The sequence below is a fragment of the Nothoprocta perdicaria genome, unplaced genomic scaffold (assembly GCF_003342845.1).
Source record: "Nothoprocta perdicaria isolate Ctin4 unplaced genomic scaffold, notPer1 scaffold_49, whole genome shotgun sequence".
NCBI lineage: Eukaryota > Metazoa > Chordata > Aves > Tinamiformes > Tinamidae > Nothoprocta > Nothoprocta perdicaria.
In genome coordinates this window covers 1584863-1590862 of record NW_020455743.1, presented here as the reverse complement: position 1 = coordinate 1590862, position 6000 = coordinate 1584863, and the positions used below count along the sequence as shown (strand labels likewise).

The following is a 6000-nucleotide window of genomic DNA, read 5'->3' as shown; positions in this document are numbered from 1 at the left end:
GGGCCCGCGCGCTTAGATCCGGAGCGTGAGGCGGGAATTGCGCCCGAGATGGCGAGCGCCTTCGGGGCGCCCCGGAGAATGGGGATCCGCGCCGGCTCTGTGAGCCTGGAGCTCTCCAAGGAGAGAGGGATGCTGTGAAACGCCGCCGATGCGGCGCGCGGCACCCGTGAGGTTCGGTTCCCGAGCCAACTTTTGCACGATTCCTCCGAACATGCGAATGGTTCGAGGAGCGCCCATTTCTTTCTTTCTTTTTCCTGGTAATCCCACGTTTAGAAGCTGTGTGTCTAGTGAGCGAGCAGGGTTCCCGGCACGTCCCCCAYGCGTGTGCTCGCGGCGCCTGCCCTGCTGCAGCAGGTAGGTTAAAAAGCAGCATGTCCCTCTGGGGATGCTGTGTCGGGCAGCCCGGCCTGCCTCTGCAGCCGCCGCTGGGCTGAGAGGTGGCTTTGGGGCAAGGACACGAGCCCAGGAGCCGAGGAAGGGAAACCCTGGGCACATGCAGGGTCYGTGACCTCGTAGCGCCAAGGAGCACGTTGAAGTCGGCGCTGTTTGAGACGACAGGAGCCTGCAGTGCACTTGCTTTGGCAGCAGCGGCGAGGATAAGCTTTGCAAAGCAAATAGACCAGTGGACAAGTAACAGCTGGAGGGGCAGGCTCACCAAGCCCTAAGAGCCGAGCCGTAATCTTTGCCCGTGACAAAGTGTACAAAATAAATGTTTAACATCACCGGGGAGAAAAGAGAAAGAGTTGCTATTCAGTACTTGGCAGTTGGTATTTGCCCTCCTGCTTCCATTCATTCCCAGTACCAGCACGAACTTTTCATGTGCATTTGAGCTTCCCTTCAGCCTCCTGATAAATCTCCCAAAAGCCAATAAAACATGCAAAAGTCACCTTTATTTTTTTCTGAAAAGACACCGAGCCTTGGCTTCAGCAGAAATAAACTCTGGGCACAGATCACTGGTCTCTGGATTTAAAGATGAACACAGTAGCCCTTTGTAAGGCACAAGGGAGTGCCACCTTTTCATGTCTCTGCCTCATGCTTTCCACAGCAGTAACTTGTTTTGCTCCAGGAATTAAAGAAACAATGTAAAAAGACACRAAATGTTAAGTCTTTCTTGCAATAACTGTCGTCCACTGCTCAAAACATCTTTTATTTTAGGTGAGTGGTAGTAACTATTCACAGAAGCAGTTTAAGCTGCATTTATGTTAGTCTAACAAAGCCCAGGCAGCTCTGTCGTGTTTATCCTGGCTTTTTGGCGCCAGCCATAAGGCAGTTGTAGTAACCTTTTACTCCTCTTGAAGCCAAGAGATGAGAGCGTTGTGGTGGTTGAAATTAGAGCATATCAGTGCACTGTGACATTTTGGAGGTTTTTGATGTGTGTGTGTAAACTGTCTTATTTATTGCCCCCCGGCAGAATTTCTCGCTTCAGGAGCGTACATACACATGCACGTTCCTAGGAACATCTAGGTCTCGGTGCCTTTGCAAATAAAGGGGAAGGGGAGAAGAGCTGCAGGATTTGCTCTAACAAATGAGGAGAATGTAGCAGTTCAGAGTGCCGAGAGCAGATGCAGTCTCTAATTGTAGACCCCACAGCTTAGCAATGAATAAACATGAGAGACTGAATCTTATATACAGAAAGGGGGAGAACAGGTAAGATCAAGAGAGATTAAAAAGGTTTGTGAATGTTTCGGTTTGATGTGTGCAGGAATGTATTAGGATGGGGGACGTGGACAGGGGGAATTCTCTGTTCTTCCTGCTGCGGGTATTGCTCAAAGGCAATATCAAATGCAGGAAGGGGAAAATAAGCAYCTTTTGTCCAAAGAGTTGAAGTTACAAAAGGGAAATGTGGTTTGGTTAGTGTGTCACTTAGAATATCATCCCCCGAGTTGAGGTTTTCAGTCCTGTATGTTATTAGCTGTAGCAGCAAGGGTGAGGGACAAATCCCGCAGCTTCCGGCAGGAGCGGGGGAATTTGCGCGGGCRTCGTGCAGCAGAATTCCCCACATAGAAATTACCCTTGCAAATGCAGCATGGTTATCCCTTAATGAGGTGCTCCTGCAGCTCCCGGAGGGCAGATAGGAAGCRAAGACGATGCATTCACCCCACGGCATTTTCGGTGTCTTTAGTGCCCCAGTGGCAGCAGCACGCGCGTGTCACCGTTACCCGCTGCTGCTGTGCTCCACTTCAGACCTCGTTTAACTTTCCTTTCTACTTCCACATCTTTATCAGGCAGGTGAGAAAGAGGAAGACAAGCCACCTGAGCACACTTGTATCTTGTTGTTGCAAAAACTCTGTGATTTGAAAGCTCATTAATTAATTGTCCTAAATGAAGAAACAAATGGAAAAATGTGTCCCGTGAGCTTGTGCAGTATTGCAAAAAAATCCTGAGCGTGCACATTAATGTCTTTGCATGTGGGCAGCTCCTCGCAAAGGCATCTCGAGTACCTCCCCGTGTGCGCGTTTGCAGCCTCCGCAGAGGGCTGCCGGCCGGGGAGCCTCGCACAGCGCTGCTCCGGGCGCTGCTCCGGGCGCTGCTCCGGGTGCTGCTCCGGGTGCTGCTCCGGGCCTTGCAGCCTCCGCTGGGCCTCGCTCGCCGGAGCCTGCGGCCCGGCAGGCGCTTTGCTGCACGGCCGCTCGGGATGCCCCGGCGTTGCCGAGCGTGGCCGAGGCCCCTGCAACTGCTGAGCTGGCATTCCGCTTTAGAGGCTGTTCACAATAAGGGCATCCACACAAATCCTCCCCCAGCAGGCCAGCCCCAAAGCTCGCAATTAAATGGCCTTTGAAAATGGCAAAGAGGCTTAGGAAGAACAGTCTCGATGGGATCTGACCTTTCCTTGAGCTGCACTTGTGTGCGGAATTGTTGATAACTTTGGGAGCTACGAGTGTTCAGTTAAGAGGCGAGCGCGTTCCAGCTGGAGCCGAGTAGCTGCAGCCTCCGTGTGTGCTGCATGCCAAGTACCAGCCCCATCTGCCCCCGTCGCGTGGGCGCCCAGCCCTGGCGGGCCCCCAGCCGCCCCAGGTCGTCTCTTTCAAACCCTGCCTTGCTTGCAGGCCCCTCGAGTCCCTCTCCTCCGCTGCGAGGGTCAGTCATCTGTGCTGAATTGCCACAAAATCGTTATAAAAACCTCGCAGAGGCTTTTCTGCCCCAGCGCAGGTCATTGCTTGGAAGGTGGCAGAGGTTAGGAGTTGGGCTGTTCACTAACTYGCATGTTTTTACCCTAAGCAAAGATGTGTTTCCTGTAGCTTGGAACTAAGCTTAGAAAAAAAGCGGAGGGGGGAAGAGAGGGGGAAATGTAGCTGCCCTGCAAACTCCATCTTTGTGACCTGTAGATGAAGTGAGAAGAGCAGCCCCTAACGGAAGGTGGTGTATTTTTGAGGGAATTAGTTTTATATACATCAAGAAGAGCACACAGGCTAGCTGGGATTATTTACATTAAAAATTTACAAAAGCAATTGAAAGCCAGTATTTCTCTGGCAGTGATTTTTTCTTTTTTTTTTTTAAAGTATCTTCCAGCTGATTAATAAATGCCATAAACTTAATCCATACACACCAAAATTCACTGATACATGGTTAGGCCTTAGTATATATGAAAAAAAAGTCAATACAAACATGATCTCCCGTGTAACGTTGAGGAGTGATTAAACGCAGCAGCTCTYGGCTTCTAAAGCGGGGCTTTTGTTCTTCCCTGCAGGCACGTGATTCTAGAATTCTCCGTGCATATTTGCTTCCAGCTCCTTTGCCGGATACCCGATGGCTTTGCAACATTTTGGGGAGGAATTTGGAAGCTACCAGATTTACAGCTATGGAGTCTAAAGTGATATAGTTTATCCGTAGACCAATGTGAGACTTCCTAACTAATTCCACAGGGAAAATATAAGCAGGAATTTTCAGAGACTTCTTGTAAGTCTGTGCATAAGGGCTTGTGTTTTTTATTTTTTTTCCTTCCATTTTTTACTTTAAGATTTGGCGTAAGATTCACTGGTACCATCGCTATGCAAGTATCTCCCAAGTACTTCACAGCATTTTAGATAGTAGATGCGGGGAAAATGATGGGCAAAATTCTTCAATTTCTTTCACCTGCTTCCACCTCAGCCTCCAGTTTGACAAACCTATTTGTCAAATTCTGGATGCTTTTCCCCCTGTTCGGGGCCCGCCCGGGGGCTCCGTGCCCGCAGGGAACCCAGCCAGGGGTGCCCGGCTCGAGCCCTGGGCGCTGCTGATGGGGACTGAGTTGGGTGCCGACCAACTGCGGCCGCTCAGTCAGTGGGTGCTGCAGTGCCTTGGCCTGACTGGCTCACACGGCCTCTCTGGGCAGTTCTTGGGCAGTAAATACTCTCTCTCTCTTCCTCTTCTCCTTCAGGCCGCTGCTATACAAGCAGAGGCTTATGCTGGCCAAAATTTTATGGCATCGGTGTAGAAATGGGAGCTGCTTCTGTTTCACCTCTAAAATGCATTTTAAGTGGATGTGTTAAAAGCTGTAGAACCTCCCCGTATACCAAACATGGTAAAAAAAAAAATCTCASTCAGATGCAGTTGAGTTGGATAAACAGGTTTTCACTTTAAGCTACCAAATTTTTGCATTTGAAAATCAGACAAATCTGTTTCCTTAATGTGACTGCAGCCTCCTCCCATTGCACTGCTCATTTTTACCAGTGCAAAGAGCAAGGCTATCTCAGGTGTTCCAGGGGCCTTCTCCTTCTTTTTCTATTTTTAGCCACCGTAATTAGGAAGAGCAGATGCTGAGGTTGAGAAGATTTCTTTTTTTTTTAATCCTTTTTTTTTGTCCAGCTGGAGCCACACTGTGCCTGCAGTTTTCCTTAAGCTCATTGCCTGTGATGCAAGAAAGAATTTCATTCTTTATGGCAGTTACGGAGCGAAACCTGGAAATCATTGCTCACAGTAACCTCCCGAATATATCGATAAAGTGCTTGCTGGGATCAAGGGAATAGCCAGTCTTGTAGAAGAAGATTAAATCACAGTGAGAAACACATCATGACTTCTCCTTTAGCAGTGGTCATGCTGAAGTGTGTGTTTTGTTGAAAGCGTCACCCTTTCCAGCCCAGGTGGCACCTGCAGGGCCGCGCAGGGGAGCACTCTGCCTCAAGAAGAGCAGCCCAGGGAGGCTGTGGAGTCTCCTTCTCTGGAGATCTTCCAGCCCCGCCTGTGCCCCRTGCTCTGGGTGTCCCTGCTGGAGCAGGGGGTTGGACTGGATGGTCTCCAGAGGTCCCTTCCAACCTCAGCCGTTCGGTGATTCAAGGTCGTTAGCCTGTTCGCTAGTGCGCAGCTTGTAGTGCAGGGCTTGCAGTTTGCCCCCGGGTTGTGCGTTAAGAGCCCCCCGGAGCTGCAAGGAGTTTCCTCCAGTGACTCCGGGCAGGCCCTGCTCTCTCTTGTGTTTTCTTCCAAATAACGGGTGTGCGTTGGGAGCAGCAGCCCGTCTGCTTGTTAGGTGCAGCGACTGCGAATGACATGGCCAGCCACCACGTACCTGTCAGAGTTTGATCTTGAACAATTCACATAGTCATCTTCTCAGACAGCTAAGTAGTGTTTAGCCAGAACTGGGCATAGTGAGCAGATAAATAATTTAGCCTTTTCTTTGTAAGCTTTCCATGCTGATGGAAGCCCTATCGCACTCTGTGTATTGTCGTAAAAAGAAAAAAATAAACAAACAAGAAATGTGTAAACTTTGGYGACATGAGTTTTTCTTACACTGCCACTTTATTTCGTTGACTTTCTCACGCTCTGCGTGTCTTTTGGCAACATGTTTTGCTGCAAACCAAAGGCTGCTAGCTTCAATGCAGAGCTTGTCCCATTTGCATTCTAGTCACACTGCAGAGTTTCATAACCCCGGTGAAGGTTTTTCCTGGCTTCCCAACAGTTCTGCCTCCCGAAACTTAACAGGGACCTTTAGGGCCTGGGAAAGGACTCCCAGGAACCAGTTAAGTGCAGCGTTTAGTCTTGCATAGGCAGAGACTGTCTCTATGTGGGGTGCAGCCCACCGGCCCG

At 49.9% G+C, this 6000-nt stretch overlaps 1 protein-coding gene across 1 annotated transcript in view; it reads left to right on the top strand.

The window, feature by feature from the left end:
- DMD (dystrophin) overlaps positions 1-6000 on the top strand; it is a 396717-nt gene that overhangs the window by 312449 nt on the left and 78268 nt on the right. The window lies entirely within an intron of this gene.